This window comes from Hemitrygon akajei, chromosome 8 (assembly GCF_048418815.1).
Source record: "Hemitrygon akajei chromosome 8, sHemAka1.3, whole genome shotgun sequence".
In the NCBI taxonomy this organism is placed as follows: domain Eukaryota; kingdom Metazoa; phylum Chordata; class Chondrichthyes; order Myliobatiformes; family Dasyatidae; genus Hemitrygon; species Hemitrygon akajei.
Genome location: NC_133131.1, coordinates 47,006,561 through 47,032,362, shown reverse-complemented (window position 1 = coordinate 47,032,362; position 25,802 = coordinate 47,006,561). Strand labels below are relative to the sequence as shown.

The window sequence follows — 25,802 nt, the reverse complement described above, 5'->3', positions numbered from 1 at the left end:
GCCGCAGCTGGAATTTTCTTTTATATAATGTTAATGTAATTATGTGTTACTGAATATAATCCATAAATGTTCTAAATAGTAAATGTGCCACTACATTTACTTTAAAATATTTTAAAGTTTCAACCTATTTGCAGTACATTGTCAGTGTTTCAAGTTACAACATTGTTTCAAATTGTAACAGTAAACACAGAATGGAAGTCGGTAGCTCATTGTTAATAAATTGCTGGCCTGCTGAACACACTGTGGAAGTTTTTCTTTGTTATACTGTATTCCATTATACCCTTCAATTAATATATAAGATAAAATGTGTATTTTTTCAATTTTCATTAAAAATATTCATAGTATGCAAATCACAGAAAAAAAAACATTCAAGTGCACAGTTTTCAGGCTGTCTAAAAATTTCCTGCTCAGGCCAATAGTCTGCACAGCTGTAAAGAAAAAGTAAGAGGAAATGTTGCATTTCTCATCTTTGAGAATTCAGCAAACAGGAATCCTTGTTCAGTTTATTGTAAGAGAGAGTGGATAACAAGTCAGCTAATAGGACGAGGGTGCTCAAGAATACCAGTGCTGAAAATAGCAGGGCCCAGCATACTGGTGTCAGAGACAGGCAGAAAATTTCCATAAGACATAGGAACAGAATTTGGCCATTCTGTCCTTCGGCTCCAATCCACCACTTCATCATGGCTAATTTATTATCCCACTCAATACCAATTGCCAGCCTTCTTTCCATAACTATTGACACCCTGATTAATCAAGAACATATTATTCTTCCGCCTTAAGTATACCCAATGATTTGATCTGCACAGCTGTCAATGACAATGAATTCTACAGATTCACCACCCTCGGGCTAAAGCGATTTTTTTCCTCATCTCTGTTCTAAATGGATGTCCGTCTGTTCTGAAGTTGGGCCCTCTAGATAGCAAACATCATCTGCACATCCTCTCTTATCTAGGCCTTTCAGTATTTGATAGTTTTGAATGAGATCCCCCCCCCCCCATTGTTCTAAACTCCAGTGAGTAAAGGCCCAGAACCATCAAATTCTCCTCATATGGTAATCTTTTCATTCCTGGGATCATTTGTATGAATCTCTCCTGGACTGTCTTAAATGTCAGCACATCCTTTCTTAGATAAGGGACCCAAACTGTTCACAAGTCCATTCTGACCAATGCCTTGTAAAGCCTCAGCATTTCATTCTTCCTTTTATTTTCGAGTCCTCTTGAAATGAATGCTAACATTGCATTTGCCTTCCTTACCGCCAACTCAACCTGCAAGTTAACCATCAGGGAATCCTCCACAGGGACTCCGAAGTCTACTTAACATAGAAACATAGAAAAATTATAACACTACACAGGCCTTTCAGCCCACAATGCTGTGCCAAACATGTACTTAGTTTAGAAATTACCTAGGGTTACCCATAGCCCTCTATTTTTCTAACCTCCATGTACCTGTCCAGTAGTCTCTTAGAAGACCCTATTGTATCCGCCTCCACCACCGTCACTGGCAGCCCATTCCATTCACTCACTACTTTCTGCATAAAAAATCTTACCCCTGACATCTCATCTGTACCTACTTCCAAGCATCTTAAAATTGTGCCCTCTTGTGTTAGCCATTCCAGCCTTGGGAAAAAGCCCTGACTATCCACACAATCAATGCCTCTCATCATCTTATGCAGCTCTATCAGATCACCTCTCATCCTCCGTCACTCCAAGGAAAAAAGGCTGAGTTCACTCAAACTATTCTCATAAGGCATACTCCCCAATCCAGGCAACATCCTTGTAAATCTCCTCTGCACCCTTTCTATGGTTTCCACATCCTTCCTGTAGTGAGGTGACCAGCGCTGACCACAGTTCTCCAAGTGGGGTCGACCAGGGTCCTATATAGCTGTACATTACCTCTCAGCTCCTAAACTCAATCCCACAATTAATGAAAGCCAATACACCATATGCCTTCTTGACTACACAGTCAACCTACGCAGCAGCTTTGAGTGTCCTATGGATTCAGACCCCAAGATCCCTCTGAACCTTCACACTGCTATTACAATTAATTCTATATTCTGCTATCATATCTGAACTACCAGAATGAACCACTTCACACTTACCTGAGTTGAACTCCATCTGCCACTTCTCAGCCCAGTTTTGCATCCTATCAATGTCCCGCTGTAACCTCTGACAGCCCTCCACACTATCCACAACAGCACAACCTTTGTGTCATCAGCAAATTTACTAACCCATCCCTCCACTTCCTCATCCAGGTCATTTATCAAAACCATGGAGAAGGGGTCCCAGAATGGATCCCTGAAGCACACCACTGTTCACCGACCTCCATGCAGAATATGAACTGACTACAACCACTCTTTGCCTTCTGTGGGCAATCTGAATCCACAAAGCAAGGTCTCCTTGAATCACATACCTCCTTACTTTCTCAATAAGCCTTGCATGGGGTACATTATCAAATACCTTGCTGAAATCCATATCAACTACAACTACTGCTCTACCTTTATCACTGTTTGGTCACATCCTCAAAAAATTCAATCAGGCTTGTAAGGCACAACCTGCCTTTGACAAAGCCATGCTGACTTCCTAATCATATTTTGCCCCTCCAAATGTTCATAAATCTTGCCTCTCAGGATCTTCTCCATTACTTCACCAACCACTGAAGTAAGGCTCACTGGTCTATAATTCCCTGGGCTATCCCTACTCCCTTTCTTGAATAAAGGAACAACATCTGCAACCCTCCAATCCCCTTGAACCTCTCCCATCCTCATTGATGATGCAAAGATCATCACCAGAGGCTCAGCAATCTCCTACCTCACCTCCCACAGTAGCCTGGGGTACATTTCATCCATTCCTGGCGTCTTGATGCTTTCCAAAAGCTCCAGCACCTCCTCTTTTTTAATGTCTATATGCTCAAGCTTTTTGGTCTGCTATAAGTCATCCCTACAATCACCAAGGTCCTTTACCTTAGTGAATACTGAAGCAAAATGTTCATTAAGTACCTCTGCTATGTCCTCTGGTTCCATACACACTTTTCCACTGTCACACTTGATTGGTCCTATTCTCTCACAATTTATCCTCTTGCTCTTCACATACTTGTAGAATGCCTTGGGGTTTTCCTTAATCCTGCTTGCCAAGGCCTTCTCATGCCCCCTCCTAATTAGGAGAAATTAGGCTCTCCTAATTTCATTCTTAAGCTCCTTCTTGCTAGCCTTATAATTTTCCAGATCTCTATCATTACCTAGTTTTTGAACCTTTCGAAAGCTTTTCTTTCCTTCCTGACTAGATTTACAACTGCCTGTGTACACCATGGTTCCTGTACCCTACCATCCTTTCGCTGTCTCATTGGAACGTACCTGTGCAGAAAGCCATGCAAATAATCCCTGAACATTTGCCACATTTCTGCCGTACATTTCCCGAGAACATTTGTTCCCAATTTATGCTTCCAAGTTCCTGCCTGATAGCTTCATTTTTCCCCTTACTCCAAGTAAACGCTTTCCTATCCTGTCTGTTCCTATCCCTCTCCAATGCTATGGTAAAGGAGATAGAATTGTGATCACTATCTCCAAAATGCTCACCCACTGAGAGTCCTGACACCTGACCATTTCCCAATACCAGATCAAGTACAGCCTCTCCTCTTGTAGACTTATCTACATATTGTGCCAGGAAACCTTCCTGAACACACCTAACAAATTCCACTCCATCTAAACCCCTCACTCTAGGGAGATGCCAATCAATATTGGGGAAATTAAAATTTCCCATCACAACAACCCTGTTATTACTGCACTGTTCCAGAATCTGTCTCCCTATCTGCTCCTTGATGTCCCTGTTACCATAGGGTGGTCTATAAAAACACTCAGTAGAGTTATTGACCTCTTCCTGTTCTAATTTTCACCCACAGAGACTCAGTAGACAATCCCTCCATGACTTCCTCCTTTTCTGCAACCGTAACACTATCTCTGATCAGCAGTGCCACGCCCCCACCCCTTTTGCCTCTCTCCCTGCCCTTTCTGAAACATCTAAAGCCTGGCACTCAAAGAAAACATTCCTGCCCCTGAGCCTTCCAAGTCTCTGCAATGACCACAACATCATAGCTCCAAGTGCTGATCCACACTCTAACCTCATCCACCTTGTTTATGATACTGCTTGCATTAAAATAGACACATCTCAAATCATCGGTCTGAGTGCATCCCTTCTCTATAACCTGCCTATCCTCCCTCTCTCTCTGCCTACAAGCTTTCTGTATTTGTAAGCCAACTGCACTTTCCTCCGTCTCTTCAGTTTGGCTCCCACCCCCCCAGCAATTCTAGTTTAAACTCTCCCCAATAGACTTAGCAAATCTTGCTGCTAGGATATTGGTTCCCCTGGGATTCAAGTACAACCCATCCTTATTGTACAGGTCTCTCCTGCCCCAAAAGAGGTCTCAATGATCTAGAAATCCGAATCCCTGCTCCCGTTCCAATCTCTCAGCCACGCATTTATCCTCCACCTCACTCTATTCCTATACTCTCCGTCGCGTGGCAAAGGCAGTAATCCTGAGATTACTACCTTTGTTGTCCTGCTTCTCAGCTTCTTTCTGTTTTCAGGATCTCCTCACTTTTCCTACTTATGTCATTGGTACCAATATGTACCACGACCTCTGGCTGTTCACCTTCCCACTTCAGGATATTGTGGACGTGATCAGATACATCCTGGACTCTGGCACCTGGGAGGCAAACTAACATCTGTGTTTCTTTCCTGTGTCCACAGAATCGCCTGTCTGACCCCCTAACTATAGAGTCTCCTATCACTGCTGCCATCCTCTTCCTTTCCCTACCCTTCTGAGCCGCAGGGACAGACTCTGTGCCAGAGGCACAGCCACTGTTGCTTTCCCCAGGTAGGCTGTCCCGCCCAACAGTACTCATACAGGAGTACTTATTATCAAGGGGTACAGCCACAAGGTAATTCTCTAGTTTCTGACTCTTGCCCTTCCCTCTCCTGACTGTTACCCACTTATCTGTCTCCCCAGGCCCCGGTGTGACTACCTGCCTATAGCTCCTCTCCATCACCTCCTCACTCTCCCTGACCAGATGAAGGTCATCGAGCTGCATCTCCAGTTCCCTAACCTTGTCCCTAAGGAGCCGCAGCTCGATGTACCTGGCACAGATGTGGCCGTCCAGGAGTTTGGGCATCTCCTGGACATCCCACATCCACATCCATTGCAGAAGTATTTGCACCTTTGATTTTTAAATTTTCTCCCCGTTAAGAAAATAGTCTCCACCTTTATTCATTCTACCAAAGAGCATGACCATGCACTTCCATACACTACCTTCCATCTGCTCATTCTCCTAATTTGTCCAAGTCCTTCTGCAGACACCCTGCTGCCTCAACACTACCTGTCACTCCATCCATTTTTATATCATCCCCAAAGTTGGCCATAAAGTCATTAGTCCAATTCATTGACATGTGTATATCGTGAAAAGTAGCAGTCGCAACACCAACCCCTCTAGCACACCACTAGTCATTGGTAGCCAACAAGAAAAGGCTTCCTTTATTCTCACTCTTTGTCTCCTGCCAATCAGCTAATCTTATATCCATGCTAGAATCTTTCCAGTAACAGCATGGGCTCTTATCTTGTTAAGCAGCCTCGTGTGCGACGCCTTGTCAAAGGCCTTCTGAAAATCCAAGTAAACTACATCCACTCTTTTGTCTATTCTGCCTGTTATTTCCTCAAAGAATTCCAACAGATTTGTCAGGAAAGATTTCCCCATAAGGAAACCATGTTGACTTTGGCCTATTTTGTTATGTGCCTCTAAGTATTCTGAGACCTCATCCTTAATCATAGATTCCAACATCTTTCTAACCACTGAATGCAGGCTAGTTGGCTTATCATTTCCCTCCTTCTGCTTCCTCCCCTTAAAGAGTGAATTGACATTTGCAATTTTCTAGTCCTCCGGAACCATTCCAGAATCTAGTGGTACTTGAAAAATTATTACTAATGCCTCTACAATCTCTTCAGAACTCTGGTGTGTATAGAAACATAGAAAATAGCTGCAGGAGTAGGCCATTCAGCCCTTCGAGCCTGCACCACCATTCAGTATGATCATGGCTGATCATCCAACTCAAAACCCTGTCTATTCCCCTTACAATCGAGAAATCGTGTAGTCCATCTGTCCCTGAGGAATTATCTACCTTCAGAGATTTCAGCTTCCCAATCATCTTCTCCTCTGCTGATAACACTACACCGATTGGCCTAATCTCAAGTAATAATGAGGCAGCCTACAGAGAAGAAGTCATCACCTTGACACAGCGGTGTCAGGAAAACAACCTTTGCCTCAATGTCGCAAAAACAAAGGAGCTGGTTGTGGACTACAGGAGGAATGGAGACAGGCTAATCCCTATTGACATCAATGGATCTGGGGTTGAGAGGGTGAACAGCTTCAAGTTCCTCAGCATCCACATCACCGAAGAGCTCACGTGGTCTGTACATGCCGTCTGTGTGGTGAAAAAGGCACAACAGCGCCTCTTTCACCTCAGACAGTTGAAGAGGTTTGGTATGGGCCCCCAAATCCTAAGAACTTTCTACAGGGGACATTTGAGAGCAACTTGACTGGCTGCATCACTGCCTGGTATGGGAACTGTACTTCCCTCAATTGTAGGACGCTGCAGAGAGTGGTGCAGACAGCCCAGTGCATCTGTAGATATGAACTTCCCACTATTCGGGACATTTACAAAGACAGATGTGTAAAAAGGGCACGAAGGATCATTGGGGACCCGAGTCACCCCAATCACAAACTGTTCCAGCTGCTACCATCTGAGAAATGGTACCACAGCATAAAAGCCAGGACCAATGGGCTCCGGGACAGCTTCTTCCACCAGGCCATCAGACTGATTAATTCATGCTGATACAACTGTATTTCTACATTATATTGACTGTCCTGTTGTACATACTATTTATTAGAAATTACTATAAATTGCACATTGCACATTTAGACAGAGACATAACGTAAAGATTTTTACTTCTCTTGTATATGAAGCATGTAAGTAATAAAGTCAAATCAATTTTCCTTAGTAATTAGCAACTATGTTCATTTATGTCCCCTAACACTCTCGTATTTCTGGCATTCTGTTAGTTAAGCCTGATGCAAAATACTTTCTAGGTTTGTCCACCATTTCTTTGTCCCCCATTACTATCTCTTCAGCGTCATTTCCTGTGGCTAAATATCCACTCTCACTCTCTTTTACTCCTTCTATATCTGAAAATAAATTGTATTATTGGTTAGATCATGTTTATATTTCATATCTTCTCTCTTTATTGCTTTTTTTAGTTGCCTTCTGGTGCTTTTTAAAAAGCTTCCCAATCTTCTTCCTTCTCACTCATTTTTACTAGATTATATGCACTCTGTTTGGCTTTTTTGCTGTCTTTGACTTCCCTTATCAGCCACGATTGCCTCATTCTCCCTTTAGAATGCTTCTTCATCTTTGGGATGTATTTTTCCTAGGCCTTCTGAATTGCTCCCAGAAACTCCAGCCATTGCTGTTCTACCGTCATCCCCGCTAGTGTCCCCTTCCGATCAACTTTGGCTTGCTCTTTTCTCGTGGCTCTGTAATTCCGTTTATTCCAATGAAGTACTGATACATCTGATTTTAGCTTCTCTTTCTCAAACTGCAGGGTGAATTCTGTTTATTATGATGACTACCTCTAATCAAATCTGGGTCACTCCATAACACCCAATCAAGAATTGCCATTCCCCTAGTGGGTTCAAACACAAGCTGCTCTAAAAAGCCAACTCATAAGTATTCTACAAATTCCTTCTCTTGGGATCCAGCACCAACCTAATTTTCCCAATCTACCTGCATATTGAAATCTCCCAAGACTATCATAATATTGCCCTTTTTACGTGCCTTTTCTATCGTAATTTATTTGTAAATTAATTGTAATTGTAAATTTATATTGTAATTTATTTCATTTTGTAATTTATATCTCATATCCTGGCTGCTGTTCAGAGGCCTGTATCTAACTCCCATAAGGGTCTTTTTTACTCTTGTAGTTTCTTAACGCTACCCAAAAGAATTCTACATCTACAATGTCACCTCTTTGTGAGGATCTCATTTCATTTTTTGCCAACAGAGCCACCCAACTCACTCTGCTTCCCTGCCTGTCCTTTTCATATAATATATATCCTTGGATGTTAAGCTCCGAACTATGATTTTCTTTCAGCCTCGACTCAGTGATGCCCACAACATCATGCCTACCAATATCTAACTGCACTACAAGGTCATCAACCTTATTCCATATACTATCTGCATTCAAGTATAACACCTTCAGTCCTCTATGCATCCCTTTTTGATTTTGGCCCACCACACTTTAACTCTACACAGTGACTGCAATTTTATCCTCTAATCTGCCTGTCCTTCCTCACAGTCTCACTACATACTGCATGTATTTGTTTACCAACTGCCCCATCCTCAGCCCTATCACTCCGGTTCCCACCCCCAGCTAAATTAGTTTAAACCCTCTGATGCACCATCAATAACTCACGCTGAGACTTAGGAAGCGAGATATCGGCTTTTATTGACTGGAAGAATAAACAACACTACATCCTGGGGAAAATGAGGGAGAGCAGCAGCCCACAGTCGCCTTTATACAGGGGTCTGTGGGAGGAGCCACAGGAGCAGTCAGCAGGGTCTGTGGGAGGAGCCACAGGAGCAGTCAGACAGGTATATCTAGTTCACCACACCCTCCCCAATAGCTCTAGCAAACCAGGTCACAGTGATATTGGACCCCTCAGGTTCAGGTGTAACCTGTCCTTTTTATACAGATCATACCTTCCCCAGAAGAGATCCCAATGATCCAGAAATCTGAAACCCTGCCCCTGAACCAATTCCTCAGCAACACATTCATCTGCCAAATCATCCTGTTCTTACCCTCACTGGTACATGTCACAGGCAGCGATCCAGAGATTACCACCCTGGGAGTCCTGTATTTCAGCTTTCTATATTCTCTCTTCAGGACTTCCCCCCTTTTCCTACCTACATTGTTGATACCAGTAGATACCAAGGCTGTTAACCTTCCTCTTTAGAATGCTGTGGACCCAATCCAGGACATCCCTGACCCTGGCACCTTGGAGAGGGGGGCAACATACCTTCTGGGTATCTCTTTTGCGTCCACGAAATCTGCTGTCTCCTCCTCTAATTATGGAATCCCCTATGGTTACAGCACTCCTCTTCTCCCCACTTCCCTTCTGAGCCACAGAGACATATTCAGTGCCAGAGATCAGGTCACAAGGGCGTCCCCTCCCCAACAGTATCCAAAGTGGTATGCACGTTACTGTGGTATGGCCACAGAGGTGCTCGGCACTGGCTGTCTATTCCCTTTCTCTCTCTTGACAGTCACCCAGGTACCTGCCTCCTGCAACATAGCAGTGACTGCCCCTGTAGCTCCTGTCTACTGTATCACCTCCTCATTTTCTCATATGAGCCGAAGATCATCTAGCTGTGGTTCCAGTTCCTGAATATGGAATAACATAGAAAATTCCTTTCACAGCCTTGAGCCCTGAATAGATGAAATAGATGGAGATGCAGGAAATTTGAAGTGAAAGTAGAAATGTATTGGTCTGAATTATGACAGGTTATATTAAGGCAAAATGCAAGCTTGAGCACCAACATCTCATTCTTCTTTCTATGCAATTTTCCAGACTCCATGTCAAGTTCTTTATGTTTTGGTGACTTGCTCTTTCTGTCTTTTAGAATGGAAGTGGTCTTCCCTGTCAGTTATCTATCTGTGTTTTGGGCTCTCCATTATTATGAGACTATAGTAATAGAATTAGGCCATTCAGCCCATCAAGTATGCTCATGGTAGATTTATTTTCCCTTTTATTTTCCCGCCTTTTATTGGCTTTCCTCGATCATGTCTTGTTTAGGTCTAGAGAAAATAAGAAGTTAGACATTGGATACATCCTTTAAATTTGAAGAAATCTGGCGACCTTTTATTTAATATTTTCATATGATCTGATTTTTGTACTAATTTTCTTCCAGCTATTTTTCAGAACCTTGGATTTGATCAGAGAGTCTCTCTTCTCTTGGTTTTTCTCTTAGGATGGACTACCCAGTCCTTTTTTTCTGTTTAGTATAGTGTTTTTTTTCTCTTTTTTTATGTAAAAATTTCTAATAGTCCTTCCTTTCTTCATAAGTTGATAAGAGGGGAATTATACATTCTATATCAAATCGATACTTTGTAGATCAACACTATGTGTGATTCTGATATTGCTTATTTTACTTCTGTATGTACTGCTATTGACATATATCCCAGAGATACTCCACTCCTGTTTGTATACACACTTTTTTAATCAATAAAAAGACTGAAAAAAGAAAGATTTATTTTCCCTCTCAACCTCTTTCTCTTGCCTTCTCCACGTAACCTTTGATGTGTTTACTAATCAAGAACCTGTCAACCTCCCCTCCCTAGATTCAATTCTGCCACTGTTAGAAAGGAATTTCTAACAGTTCTCCCCATGATTGTGTGTGTTTGCTCTGGTGCTCCAGTTTTTCCCCTCGTTCCAAGGACTTAGGGGTTCAGAATCAGGTGTAATATCATTGACGTATGTCATGGAAGTTGTTGTTTTGTGGCAGCAGTACAATGCAAATAATAAAAATAGACTATAAATTACAATATATATAAAATGTATATATATAAAAATATAAAAAGTGCAAAAAGAAAGCAAAAAGAAGAAGACAAACATAGTGGGTAGTGCACAAGGGTTCACTGTCCACTCAGAAATCTGCACAGGTATGTTGTGTCAGAAGGGCCAGTGATCTCTAAATAAAATACAATGAATAAATATAGTCAATGTCTTGGCCACCGCCACCATCTCTGCAATGAATTCCACCGATATACCACCCTCTGGTTAAAGAAATTCCTCCTCACCACTGTTCTAAAGGGACATCCTATACTCTCCAATTATAGCCTGGCCTGCTGTAATACACAACACAGAAAAAAGCCCAGTCTACCTCTAACTGCTACATTTGGTCATAACCCTTCAGAGACATTCAACCCCGTCCCATCATCTCTGCAACTGAAAGCTAAGTTCTTTTTTTCTCTTTTCCAATTCTGATTAAGGATCTTAGTCCTGAAAATTGAAATTATTTTACTTGCCAAAGCACCAATGTAATTAAACTCCATCACTTCTGTCTCACGGCCTATTGTTACACAAAATGGTTTGCACCCTTGACTGTTTTTCCTTTGAGTCTATAACCCACCGTTCCCTTGATTCATCTCCTACTATAATGTTTTGTCCATTCTGTTCTGGTTATCTGACTGTGCAAGACACGGGTACCAGCTTGACTTAAGAAGAGCACATCACAGTTGAATAGCTTACTCTTCTCTCTGGACCTCTGACAATATGCCAAGATTCAAAGACTACTTCTTCCCACTCTAGTCTTTGAGTCATACAGTATATTTAATTCTCTGATCAATCTGACCTATGCCAATTTTCCCATAGATTAAGTAACAACACTGATTAGTATCCTTGGTGGGGAAGACTTTTCATTTTAATGCCACCCTCATCTTCAACAGAATGTCAATCCAAGGTTTACCTTATCTTTGCTTCCCCAATGATTCAAAGAAATCCTTCTAATCCAAGTTCATCACCAGACCCAAAGATCTGGTCTTTAAGAAATATCAGAAGATCTCAGCAGGTTGAGCAGCATCTGTGGAGGCAAAAATTGTAAGGTGACATTTTGAGTCTCGGACAGTTTATCTTTATGTCACTCAGTGGACATGCACGCACCAGTTTGGATTTTGAGTTGTAGAATAGGTAGCAGTATCCATCATCCTAGTTCCATTCTACCACTGCCTCGATCATTTTCACTCCCTCTAAATGAATGGTCTCTTGCACCATGTTAACACAGAGGGATTTCAGCAAATTATTCACGTCTGCTGGCCAAAGGGGAAAATGAAGTGCTTTGTATCACTGCTTCCTGGGCCGCCACGTCCATCTGACTGACAAACACTTCCTTCTGTCTCTAACCACTTCCCAAATCTTGGCTCCTACTGAACTTAAGGGTGTCTCATGCATTGAACTGTCTAGTTCTTCGACTGGTAACATCTGCAGTCTATATTTTAGTACAACAACGCAGATCCCAAGTTCCTTCTGATCAGATCCAATGATTATTGGGACTGCAGTGGTTTCCACAAACATATTGCTGCAACAACATATCATCTATACCGTATCATTATATATTTTTTCTTAATACATTCATTTAGGTTTGATTTCTATTTATTTGATGTTTAATTGATTTTGCATCTTTCTGGTAAGCAGACTATCCTGGACCATGACCTCCTGACAAACCAGGTTGTTCCTGTTGACGGAAGATTGTTGGTGTATATGAACCAACTAGCCAACTTTTAAACTCGTGTAAGTTTTAAAAAAAACACACCCCAATCTGCATTAAGCACAAAGCAAGTGTATTGGAGACACAAATCTTGGTTCCCCTTTGCATTGAATTCCCACACCCAGACTCTTAACACTCTCCTTAGAACATCTACTTCTGTTACAAAGGCTGCAGACCAAATCTATAAGATCTGTCTCTAAGTCAGCCAACTACTTGACTATGAGCAAGAGTGGTAACCACTAAGGTAATTCTTGCATAGATGTCTTCTTACTGGGCTCACTGAATTGCAATCTTGAAAAGGAGCAATGATTGATTTTCAACCCTATTCAAACATTCAGAAAATTTGATCAACTGCAGTCCACACAAATAAGGAAGGAAGGAAGCACAAGAACAGCTAATTTGAGCCATGGTAACTATGCACATTCAGATGGGAATGGTTTTCCCAGATGTAGACTGGGAGCACATATGGACCAGGGCAGACACTACTATGTGATTCCATTTGAGCTGTGACCCTAAAATTTAAGTGATTTGCAGGGCTGTTGTGAGATTTCCAATTTATATTGTGGAAGCTTGTGTACTCACTCACATAGAGAAGTAAAACCAATTTAAGGTTGGCAGGTGAATCACTGAATAAACTATTTAAAATACATGAGACATTTCTGCTGAATGTTGTATACTGGTTGAGTAACCCTTATGCAAAATTCCAAAACTCAAAAACCTCCAAACTCTGAACTTTTTTTGAGCACTGACATGATGCCACAAATGGAAAATTCTACAAGGCATTGGGAAGGTTCTTTGGTCTCTGCGCACCATAGACAGTTCTGAGAAATGAGATCACGTATGTAATGAACAGAAGTTAGTGAAAAATAGAAAAAGTCTGAATAAAGTGAAAAGAGAAGATTTTAATTGTGTATTGAATGAGTGGATTCGTCAGTGTCTGAGTTAACGTATACTGCTTAACGATGTGCTGATTATGAAAGAAGCAAAGATCTACCACGACAAACTGAAAATTGAAGGCAATAGTAAATATTCAGCAGGCTGGTTGCAGGAACTTAAGAAAAGACATGACATTAAATTTTTAAAGATTTGTGGTGATGAAGTGTCTGCTGATTATGATGCAGCAGAGAAATTCATTGATGAGTTTGCCAAAATCGTCACTGATGAAAATCTGAGACACTGAATGGCAGGGTCAGTAGATAAGTGTGATGACCAGGTGTCAGACAAAGATTGTTTGCCAGTGGTATATAAATTCAGAGTCAGAAATGATGGTGACCCCAAGCTACAGAATGATTATATAATTCCAAAATCCGAAAAAAACCCAAAATCTGAAATACTTCCGTCCCCAAGCATTTTGGATAAGTGGTACTCAACCTGTAATAGAGCATTCTGACAGGTGCATCACTGTCTGGTATGGAGGAGCTACTGCACAGGACCGAAAGAAGCTGCAGAGGGTTGTAAATTTAGTCGGCTCCATCTTGGGTACCAGCTTACAAAGTACCCAGAACGTCTTCAAGGAGAAGTGGCTCAGAAAGGCAGCGTCCATTATTAAGGACCTCCAGCACCCAGGGCAAGCCCTTTTCTCACTGTTACCATCAGGTAGGAGGTACAGAAGCCTGAAGGCACACACTCAGCGATTCAGGAACAGCTTCTTCCTCTCTGCCATCTGGCTCCTAAATAGTCATTGAACCCGTGAACACTACCTCACTTTTAAATATATATTATCTGTTATTTTGTGTGATTTTTAATCTATTCAATATACGTATACTGTAATTGATTTATTTATTACTATTTTTTCTTCTTCTTTTTCTTCTTTATTATGTATTGCACTGAACTGCTGCTGCTAAGTTAACAAATTTCTCGACATATGCTGGTGATAATAAACCTGATTCTGATTCTGAATTTTCCTCAAAAATATTCAAGGTTTAAAAAAAAGTTTTTGTCTGTGTTCCAATATCAGCTCTCCCATGAAGTTATACAACAAGGAAATAGGGCCTTTGGCCCAAATCATCCTTACTGACCAAGATGCCTATCTAAGTAGTCCCATTTGCCTGTGTTTGACCCAGTTCCTTATAATCCTTTCTTATTCATGTACCTGTCCGACAGTTTTTTAACTGTTGTAACTGTAATTATCCATCTCAGCCAGTTTCTCAGGTACCTCATTCTATATTCAGACAACCCCCTGCTTGAAATCTTCCCCCTCTCATCTTTAACTGATGCCCACTGGTTTTGATTCTCCAGCTGCCTGTCTTGATCGGCTGCTCTGTACTAGAGATGGGAGAGCATGCTGCCATGCCCGGAGGGTGCTGCCTAGGTTTTCTGTGTTTTGGATGTGGACTTGGACTATAGACTTTTCTTTCAGTCTTATAGTTCTTATATTCTGTGTTTTTCCTGTTTTTTTGTGCAGGAGGAGGTAATTGGGGCTTGATGTGCCTGTTCCATTTTTGTTTCTTTATTTTCGGTGCAGGAGGAAGGATTTGGGGATAAGTGTTCTGTTTTAGTTTGTTATTTTGTGCGGGAAGCTGGGATTTGGAGGTTGATGATCGTGCTGCCTTTTTTTTCTTTCTTGGTCTCACAGCCACCCAAAGAAGAAGAGTTTCAGGGTTGTATACAGTGCTTTGATAATAAGTGAAACTTTGAACCTTTCCGTGGGAAAAGGACTGAGTTCATTCATCCTAAAAATGCCACTCATGACCTGATACACCTCAATAATGTCACCTCTTAGTCTCCTACAATCCAATTTGTTGAACTGAGTGCTGAGAATCCCTACATGGCCAGATTGGAATGGGTTTATTAACATCTGTGTACTAAAATGCAGTGAAAATCTTTTGTTCATATGCCCTGTAGGCACATCATTCCATATGTAGTTACATCAACTTCATAAAAAGATAAACAGAATACAGTATACTGTATAGCATTACAGTTACAGAGAAAGTGCAGTGCCAGTAAACAAATAAGATGCAAGGGCCACAATGAGGTAAATTGGTTCATCTTTTGGCACATGAGATGTCTGTTCTATCTTAACAGTGTGATAGAAGTTTCCCTGAGGCACTGTCCTCCCATTTACATTGGGAACCGCATAAGCAGCTAATGCTAGATTTGGAATGACAAACAAATTGAACTGTCCTTCAAAGTTCAGAGTAAAATTTATTATTAGAGTGCATACATGTCACCACATAAAATTCATTTGCTAAGTAGCAAATCTATAGAACGGTAACTCTAAACAGGATGAACAAACAACAAGTTGTGCAGATGCAAATATAAATAAATAGCAAAAAATAACGAGTATGAAATAACATGAAATGAAAGAGCATGAAGTAACAAGATAAAGAGTCCTTAAAGTGAGACCATCGGTTGTGGGAATAGAGTGAGTGTAATTATCCCCTATTGTTCAAGATCCTGATGGATGAGGGGTAGTAACTGTTCTTGAACCTGGTGGTGCAAGTACTGAGACACTTGTACCTTCTACCTGATGGCAGCAGCGAGAAAAGAGCATGGCCTGGTTGGTGAGGATCTTTGATGATGGATGCTGCTTTTCTATGGCAACGTTTCATGTAGATGTGCTCAATGGTTGGGAGGGTTTTACCCATGATGTTCTGGGCCAAATCCACTGCCTTTTGTGTGATTTTCCACTCAAAGGCTTTGGTATTCGCATATCAGGCCAAAATGCAGCCGGTCAGCACACTTTCCACCACCCATCCATAGAAGTTTGACAAATTTTTTGATAACCTGCCAAATCTCTGCAGACTGCTGAGGAAGTAGAGGCACTGTTGTGCTTTCCTTGCAATTATATTGATATGAAGATTGAGCTGAGATGTTCTGTCTTTGGTTTCTCCAAAGTGAGGACACCAATGAACACAATACACTAGGTTGCAGAAATGCAAGTAAATCTCTGCTTCTTGTGAAGGGCTGGCTGGATACTGGAAAGGGAAGAGGTGACGGCAGGTGGTACATTTCTTGTGAGGCTGAGTGATTGTTGACGGAGATGGAAGAGCAAATAATGAAATTACCAAGCAAATGGTCCCTTTACTATTCTGAGAGGCTGTGGTGTGTCAGGTAATATCATTACCTTAAAGTGGACGGGAATTATAGATGATATGTTGAACGTGGAGCTGGTGGGGTGGAAAGTTAGGACGGGGATCCTTATCCTTGCTCTGGGTGGGAGAAGAGAGAATGAGAGTGGAAACAAAACAAATGGAAAACAATTTATTGAAAGCCCTTTCAAATATGATGGGGGGGAGACTTACATTTCAAGCAAAGTGACTAGTTCAGATAGACATCTTGGCCAATAAGGATGATTTAGACCAAAGGGCTGGATTCCAAGCTGTATGACAATAAAACCTCTACCAAGTCATCTCCAAAGCACTAGTCTGGTAGGTGTCATCATCAGAACAATTAAGAAGAAAATGGAGAAATAGAAATTGAATGGAGGGTGGGAGGAGGTGAAAACAAGATGTGAGTCTGTGGTCGTGTAATGTATCCTCTCTCAGATGGAAATGGAGATACAGAGAAATGGAAGGAAAGATTCAGATAGGGACCATGTGAAAATAAGGGGAGGGTGGAAATTGACAGCAAAGATGATGCCTTTTTCAAGTATAGTATGCAGGTTCAGAAAGTACAGTCATCAATATGCTTGAAAAGGAGGCAAGGGAGGGGACCAGAGTAGAACTGAAACAAGATCTGTTCCATGTATTCCACTGAGAGATTGGATTCATTGAATTTTCCAAACTGGCAGAGGGCATCAGAAATATCACACATGTAAACTGGTACAGAGCAGACAAAGACAGAAAAATTAGCATAAAGAAGTGAGAGATAAGTTCTATATAACAAGAACAGATTGAAATAATGGGTCTACCAGTGAAGTACAGCATGCGTGTCTGGGGAAGGAAGTAACAGGACTGGGGGAACATGAAGGTGAAGGCTGTGGATGAAATGAGACTCTGGACTGTCTGGGAGAACGGGGCCTGGCAACTCAGCTGTGGCTCATGATCTTGGTGGAGCTGATGTTCAGCCTTTGTGAAGTAGGCATCAGTTTACCAAACAACAGCTGGGTGGTCCTTGCTGAGTAAAGATCTGCAGGTTCAAGTGAGGAAGCGTAAGATCAGAGTAAGAGTAAGTGGAAAAACTGTCATGTTAGCAGTGATGAATAACTTTAGGCAGGGAAGAGGAATGGAGATTGAAAAGAGGTACATTGGGAACTCTGAATGCAAGAGAAATATAGAATGCTTCCATTCAATAGAGTGGTGAATAACACTTCAGAACTACAGCATTCTGCATTCTAACTTAGCTGTGAATAAATATCGATTTAGTAGGAAGGTGTTGCTGTGGTTTGATTTGAGAGTTCCTGGTCATTTATAATCTTTTTATGTGACTCCCATCAATGTTATGTATCTTCCCATATTTGACTAATTTACTACAAAATAATCTGGACATAATTTATTTTGCATTTTTTTAAACAAAATGGTTTCTTATTCAGATTCAGATTCAGTTTATTGTCATTTAAAAACCACAAATGCAACACAGTTAAAAAAATGAGACAACGTTCCTCCAGAATAATATCACAAAAGCATATGACAAAACAGACTACACCAGAAAATCCACATAACGTTTGGTAATCCCCAAATCCAGAGTCCGGAGAGGCTGCTGCGTATTAATATCGCGCTATCGTCTTAGCATGTTTCCTAGAAAGGAGCTCCAAATCCACCAGACAAAACAAGACCAAAAACTAAAGCTACAAGACCTGCACAAAACCACATAGTTACAACAGTGCAAACAATAACATAATTGATAAAAAAACAGACCATGGGCATAGTAAAAATAGTCCAAAGATGTTAAAAGACTATAAGTTATTGATTGTGGATTTAAGGGTAGGAGAGAGCTGGAAATGTTCAAACCAAGCCAGATGGACTAGAGTATGGAATATATATCCTGCCTTCTTATCAAGCAGTGTTCATAGGACAGGATGAAGAATATGTCAACACTTTTGAGTTTTATTCACTTTGTCCTTTCCGTAGAGCCAAAACTAATCCAAAATCAAAACAATTGCTGCTAACCTGTGACCACCATAGAGTCGTCATACTTGCATGATGCACCCTCAGCTCCAATGAAATCATCATTCCAAAGGTTCAAATCCTTTGCTTGATCAAGTAGCAGACATACAATCTTGAAGTGGTATTAAGTGATCAGCAAAGATACGACCTCCCCCAGTCCCAGCATATAAACTGCCATGGAATAACTTATATCTTTTTGCTTTTACCGTGCTTCCACTAATGTGACTAGTTACCATAATAAACGCACAACAGAGAATAGAAAGCAAATAGAAAACGGGTACATGGCTCCTACATTTTCTTCATACTCTTTAATACTCTTTAAACTATGTACTCACTTGCTTCATTGAAGCACTGCTGGAAATACACAGGGCATAAATGCCATGAAAATTAGCTGTTTGCAGCAGCAGCACTGTACATTACAAATGTACATTAAGATGAACTTTAAGATTAATTCTACATAACTTCCAGGAGCAAATAAACACAACATCAGTCGGGTTGAAAGAGAGAAGAGGAATTACTGCCTGAGGCAGTGTTAGTATTTTTCAAGTTGGTTCATGAACAAGTCGTTGTGGAACCTTGTTTCCATTAGCATTTTCCATTTTTGAAACGTTCAACTTTGGGGCGGCACAGTAGCACAATGGTTAACCCATCGTTTTACAGTACCAGTGACCTGGGTTCAATTCCCGCTGCTGCCTGTAAGGAGTTTGTACATTCTCCCCGTGTGTGGGTTTCCTCTGGGTGTGCCGATTTCCTCCCACATTCCAAAGACCTGCTGGTTGGTTGGTTAATTGGTCATTGTAAATTGCCCTGTGATTAGGCTAGGGTTAAATTGGGGGGTCGCTAGGCAGCACAGCTTGAAGAGTGGCATGGGCCTATTCTATGCTGTACCTCAATAGATAAATAAATAAATAAATAAAGTTCTGGTAAATAATCCTTGACATATACTATTCTTCCCTCCAGCTGTATGCCAATAAATAAATAAATAGTTCTTTAATGGACATGAAATGTCATATCTTTGGGTATGAAACAAAGAATTGAGATAGTTTTTTAAATACATTTTATCTGACCAAAACCATTCCAGATTCTCATTACCACATTTTTCCTTTACCCACTTTGTTCAAATTAATGAAATACAACTTCTATAGAATCTCATCAGAATTTAAGCTTATCATCTCGCTAAATCTTTTTTACCTCTCTCTATGCTCCTGCATCCTTCATTAAGGAGCTGATATGTGAATAATTTAAGAAACAATTTCATTATTCCCCTAAAACATAAAGTGAAGTTCTGTGTCTCCCTTCCTTTGATGAATGATGTGGTCAAATAGTATAACCAGAGCTTGCTGAACAGAATGGAGCTGTGTTGATACCAACAAACATTGAATTAAAGGTCTATGGATGTGCAACTTCAAGAAATTGGCCCATGGAGTGTTGTTCCAATTGGATTTGAAGATGTTCCTATGGAGCACAAATTATGAGTTAATACAAAAAGGATTGAGATATTGATTGGGAGACAGGACTTCGAATCCCACTGAAGCAGCTGGGGAAATTTAAAAGAAACAAAACAAAATTAACACCATCCAGCCGCAAATAATCAACATGTCTCCTGTCTTCTGGCTATGATTGAGCAGAGTCTGAGAACTGAAAGCCCTTGACATTACATCATATTGACTGCACACACGACTGCCTTTGGCTAATTGAAGACAAAATAAAGAAAGAAATCATAGCACTGGGTCGATACCAAGTTTGTAAAAGCTGACAGCTTGATTAAATAACTTTGGACCTAGATTTTCAAACACTATTGAAAGTGCAGCATTTGTGTGATTACATAGTTTCCTTGACAGTAAAGAACTTTGGAAAAAGTGACTATTCAAAAATATCAGTGTCATTTGAATTGTATTTATTACGAGCAGCATTGCAACAATTTTTATTTCAAATATTTCTGTTTTTAAAAATATATATAAAAAGCTAATTGCAGACTTAAATTGGCACTTGAATCATTAATTATATCAGCTTTTGGGAGATTAGAAAGATGCATTAGAGGGCTTGTAGAGAATTATTATATTTAATTAGCTGGAAAGAGACTTTGATTTTATCACACTCCTAAATCTGGGAAAGTGAAAGTAAACTCCCTATCATAACAGACGTGGCATCTGTTTACTGGAAAGAACGATGAAGACACACCTTGTAATATCCACAAAAAGCTGGAGGAACTTGATGGATCAGGCAAAATCAATGGAGAGAAATGGACAGTTGACTTTTTGGGTCAAGGCCCTACATCATTTCTGGAAAGAGAGGTGATAACCAGTATACAAAGGTGTAGGGAAGGGTTAAAGCAAGAGCTGACAGGGATGGGTGGATCCTGGTGAGTTTGGAGGAGGGGCTGATGTTGATAGGCAGATGAGGAGGGAGAGGGGAAAGGGGAAAGTGAAAAAGATGTAAGAAGCTGGGAGGTGATGGGAAGAACTGACAATGACTGAAGCAGATCAAATCTGATGGGAGAGGACAGTGGACAATGGAATAAAGGGAAGATGGTGAGGAGGGAAACCAGAGGGAGGAATGTGTGGGTGATAGGCAGATCAAGAGGGGAGGGGGAAGGAAAAGGGTGATGGGGCTGGTGGGATAAGCTAAAACGAAGTGGGGACAGGGAGTAATGGTTACCAGGAGCTGATGTTCATGCTGTCACATTGGAAACTATCAAGGTGGAATATGAGCTGCTGTTCCTCTATTCTGTATTTAGCCTCAACTGGGCAGCAGAGGAGACCATGGACAGCCAAGCCGCTGTGGGAATAGGAAATAGAATTAAAATGGCTAACTACCGGGAATTCTAAGTTGGCAGAATGAAGGTGCTCAATGAAGTAATCTCCCTATCCACGTCAGGTCACACTAATGTGGAGAAGGCTGTATCAGGAAGCTGCAATGTCTCAACCTGAAATGTCAACTGTTCATTTCCTTCCCTTGATGCTGCCTGACTGCTGAGTTCCTCCAGCTTTTAGTGTCTTGCTCCAGATTTCCAGAATCAACAGTCAATTGTTTCTCTGTAATATTCATTGCCATCCCAAATTTTATGCTGCAAGGGTGGGATAAACATCGTTGAGGAATGCACATGCATCCTTTGCTTGAGCATTTTGTTTAACAAAATGCTGGATAATCTTCTTGTCTAACTTAATCAAATCGGCAAGCATATTCCTTATTGAAGCGGAAAAATCACCAGCATCAACATGTATCTATGAAACATCTTTAACACTTTCTGTAGAACAGTGTTATCAAATAAAACTTGACACCATGGTAAGTGGAGGTGCTTAAAAAGCTGGCTCAAAGAGAAGGGACAGGTTGAGCAAGAGAATTTCAGGGCTTGGGTTCGAAGATAAGGAAGAAGTGATTGAGGTAATTTTAACACCTACCTTTTCATACACCTTTGTATACAATTCAATTTTCCTTTATTTATTTGGTTATGGGAACTCATGATTGTTATTAATTCTCCAAAAGTAGCTTCAGAGGTCATTTCAAAAAGATGCTAACCATATTGTTGTGAAGCTGGAGTCACATTAGGTCACACTGGACAGGGAAGGTACATTAGTGAGTCCATTTCATAGTTACGTCTAACAATATTAACCTTTTTTATTCCACCTGATTTCCAATTCATGAGATGCTGAAATGAGATTTAAGCTCATACTCCCTGATCAATAGATCAGGTATCAACTCAGACCTCAGGTACCTCAGGTACCAACTCAGGATTTATTCTTTACTGAATTCCAATTGGAACAACACTCTAGTATTCTTGGTAGCCACATTCCATTTGGTACCTGTACCTGTGGTCTTTAAGAGATTCAGTAGCAATGTAGCAGAACTGACTTGGGCATGGAAAGTAGTCAACATTACAGAAACAAAGAGCAACCATTTACACTGTGTCCATTTCATTCTCCCTACACTCCCCTCATCTCTCCCAGGCAATGTACCATTTAACTAACCAACCCTCACACTGAAAGAAACTGGAGGAGCTGGACGAAATCCACACAGTCATAGGCAGAGTTTGTAAACACCACACAGACAGGACTGACGTTAACTTTGAACTCAGGAGCTTTGAAGCAGTAGCTCACCAAGTTGTGCAAATGTGCCTTGAGATAGAAATTCACTTTCCAAGCTCAAGGGCCTTATGGCTAACCTTAGCTTTCTAGCACAGTTGCATGACCACTCCAAGGGCCAAAGAGCTGCTTTTGACAAAGTTAAACTCTAACCAACATATCTTGCTCAGCTTGCTGTAAACAACAATGCAATGAGGTGCTCGTTGGTCCATGATTTAATCAAGAGAAACAATGGGGTCCACGTTGGCCTAATTAAACATTGCAATCACCTGGCCTGATGACTGTAACTGAAAAACATCACATGCAGATGATGTCAACTGATAACAAACCAAATGTGAGAAAGCAGTTAGGAATGCCAGAATGAAGAGCTGAAATGTATTCTTCACCATTTGGTTTCAGCCATGGATGACTCATTCATTTGCAAGTTGTTAAAATGTCTTTTTAGTTTGTACCTGCGTTTGGAAATCCTTTGTAGTTTAGAAATACAATTAATTGGGCCATCAGTTAATCAGGGATGAAATCAGTGACAGCATTGTACGATGACAGTGCTTTATCAACGTGAGGTGTCTGTGCTGATTTTGTTCATTTACAGAATGCAGCATGCAGGTACACAGGATGAATTCCTCCATCGGTAACAATTAAGAATTAAAACACAGTTTGATAGTACTGTAGTAGTACTATCTGCATATTCTCCTTCCTATGCTGTGATGACCACAACTGCACACACCACTCCAGGTGGCATCTAACTAACTTTTTGTACGACTGCAACATAACATCCCAACATGCTGAGTACCTCACCAATAAACGCAAGCTTGCCGTACACCAGGATGCTGTGTGGACTGGGGGACTTAAGTTATGGGAAGAGATTGAATGCTCCGGGCTTACTTCCCTTGCAGCAAAGGATCCTGATAGCAGTATAAAGATTATGACTGACGTAGGCAGTAAGGATGGTCAGAATTTTTTTCCTGTGTTAGGGGTATCAAAAACAAGAGGTTTGGAATGATTTGTCTTCCCTGCAGACAGCCACGAAAACAAAGGAAAACCATGGAGCCCATTTAAAGAAATGCATCAAACCCCCACACGCAAAAAACACATCACACAAATGGCAACAAAAAAGAATGAGCAAAATATAAAACAGAAAATCGAAAAGAAGTCCAGGCATATTCAGATTATCTCAGTGTCCGTTATCTGCAGGCCACCCTGGTTCAAAATAGCAGCAATAAAAGGAGTGACCAGGAACCAGAAACATATCGTAACATGAACTAGAGTCCAATCCACAACTAAACCTTGCTCTGGCACCATCCTCCTACGGTATTGAGGGAGACAGAGATCATTTGAACACAGCGACTTTCCTTCGGGAGCAACGAGCGAGAGGGAGAAGGGCACTATCACATGCAGACACCTTTCTCTATCAGCAGCGTGTGAGAGGCTGGTAGACACTGCTGAACACCCATTCGCCTCCCATAAGGCGAGAGGAAGAGATTTAAAGAGGATCCAAGAGGCTGGTTATCAACCAGAGATTAGTTAATATGCAGCTAGAACAAGTGGTAGAATCAGGTAAAATCACCATGTCTAAGAGACATTTTGACAGTCATTCGAACAGGCAAGGCATAGGCTGATCTGTACCTAATTACAGGCAATTGAGATAAGTGTTGATAGGCAAAAATGTTGGTAACGAATTGTTGGGTACATGAGGCTATTTTATTTCTATGATGCTATGGTTTCAAAGTCATCAAGGAAGATTATTATGTCTCTGTCTGGAATGTAAGGACCATGGGTTTTACAAGCTGAGGTCCTCCTTGGCCTCATTTGTAGGTAGTGGACTGTGTGTGTATTTTCACTGATTACAGTGAGCCGGTGTTCACTTGTTTCACCTTCATTTTGTTTCTATATTTCATAATGTAGAAAGGGGTCATTTGGCCCATCTATACGATACCGGTTCTCAAAGTGACCCAGCCAGCCGCATTTCCCTACTTGTATCCTGTTTTGCCTCAGATGCCCACTTCACCCTGGTTTTCCCATCAGCCACCTACACTAGGACATACTTAGTTGCTTACTAACCACCACCTCTTGGCAGGAAACTGCAGCGCCTGTGGAAACCCTTTGGAATTACCGGGGAAACGTGCAAACTCTTCTCGTGCAGCACCAGAGTTCAGAATCAAACCCATGTGAATGAAGCTGTGAGGCAGTTGCATTATGGGAAAACTCATTCCTCATGGAAAATTTGTGACACACACTCATCCTTGATGGAAAAACTGATGATGCAGAATGCTTCTCTCTTCTGATTTGCCATCTGGAAGAAGGTGTACCACTGTTTGCTCTTTGAACTGGTCTCCCCTTGCCTGCCGTGTCTCTCCCAGGGCACTTAAGTCATTTTCAGGGCACCCGAGTTCCTGGCTTACAATTGTGAAGTGCTTCTGGTCTGCTGCTTTTGGAATGCCCACAGGGCCCTGACGTTCCAGGTCAGGAAATGGAAGGTTCCTGAGAGTGAATAACCTGTGGTGGCACTGCTTGTACAGCAGATACCACAGAATGTGACACAGCAAGGTCTTGATTCAATGGCGAAGGATTCAACAGAGTTCGAGACCAAGTTCCATCTATAGCCAAACAGCCTGGAGTCAGACCCTTTGACCCACTTGGTTATCCAATATTAACATCCATTTTTTATCTTCCCTACTTTCTCCTCAACCAAATTCTACCACTCGTCTACATACAAGAGTCAATTATAGAATGGCTCCTTAACCTACCAGCAATCACAACTTTAGCACTCGGGAGGGAACGGAACCATCCAGAGGAAACCCTGGCAGTCACAGGGAGAATGTACAAACTTCACACAGACAGTGCCGGAGGCCAGGTTTCTGACACCGTGAGCCAGAACGTCGCCCTCCTGTACCACTGTGTCACCTTGTGATATGTTGTTTAGTCAAGTCTGACTCTTTGTGACCAGTCCTTCAGGGTTTTTCAAAGCAAGATACGGAAGTAGACTGCCAGGCCTTTCTTCCACGCAGATACTGCTGCTGCCCAGGTTGGGAGCTGGCTGGGTTTGAACTCAGGACCATCTGCCGTGAAGCCACTACACCACCAACTAGTTCCAACATACAATAAGTATACATATTGGTGAAGGCAAACATGACCAGGTTGGTTATATGTAGCAAACATATGTAGCACACTTCAATTTGGGAAAATTTGACTTGTGATGTAGTTTCCAAAACACAGCAAACTCCTGCTTGATGGAAGCCTTTTAATTACATAGATAACAAGATGGATAGAGTCAGTTGATAAGAACAATTAAGCATCAGCCTCTTTCT

At 41.3% G+C, this 25,802-nt stretch overlaps 1 long non-coding RNA gene across 1 annotated transcript in view; it reads left to right on the top strand.

Annotated features, from left to right (window-relative positions):
* LOC140731869 (uncharacterized) overlaps positions 1–25,802 on the top strand; it is a 51,465-nt gene that overhangs the window by 11,055 nt on the left and 14,608 nt on the right. The gene's annotated exons all lie outside the window — the stretch shown is intronic.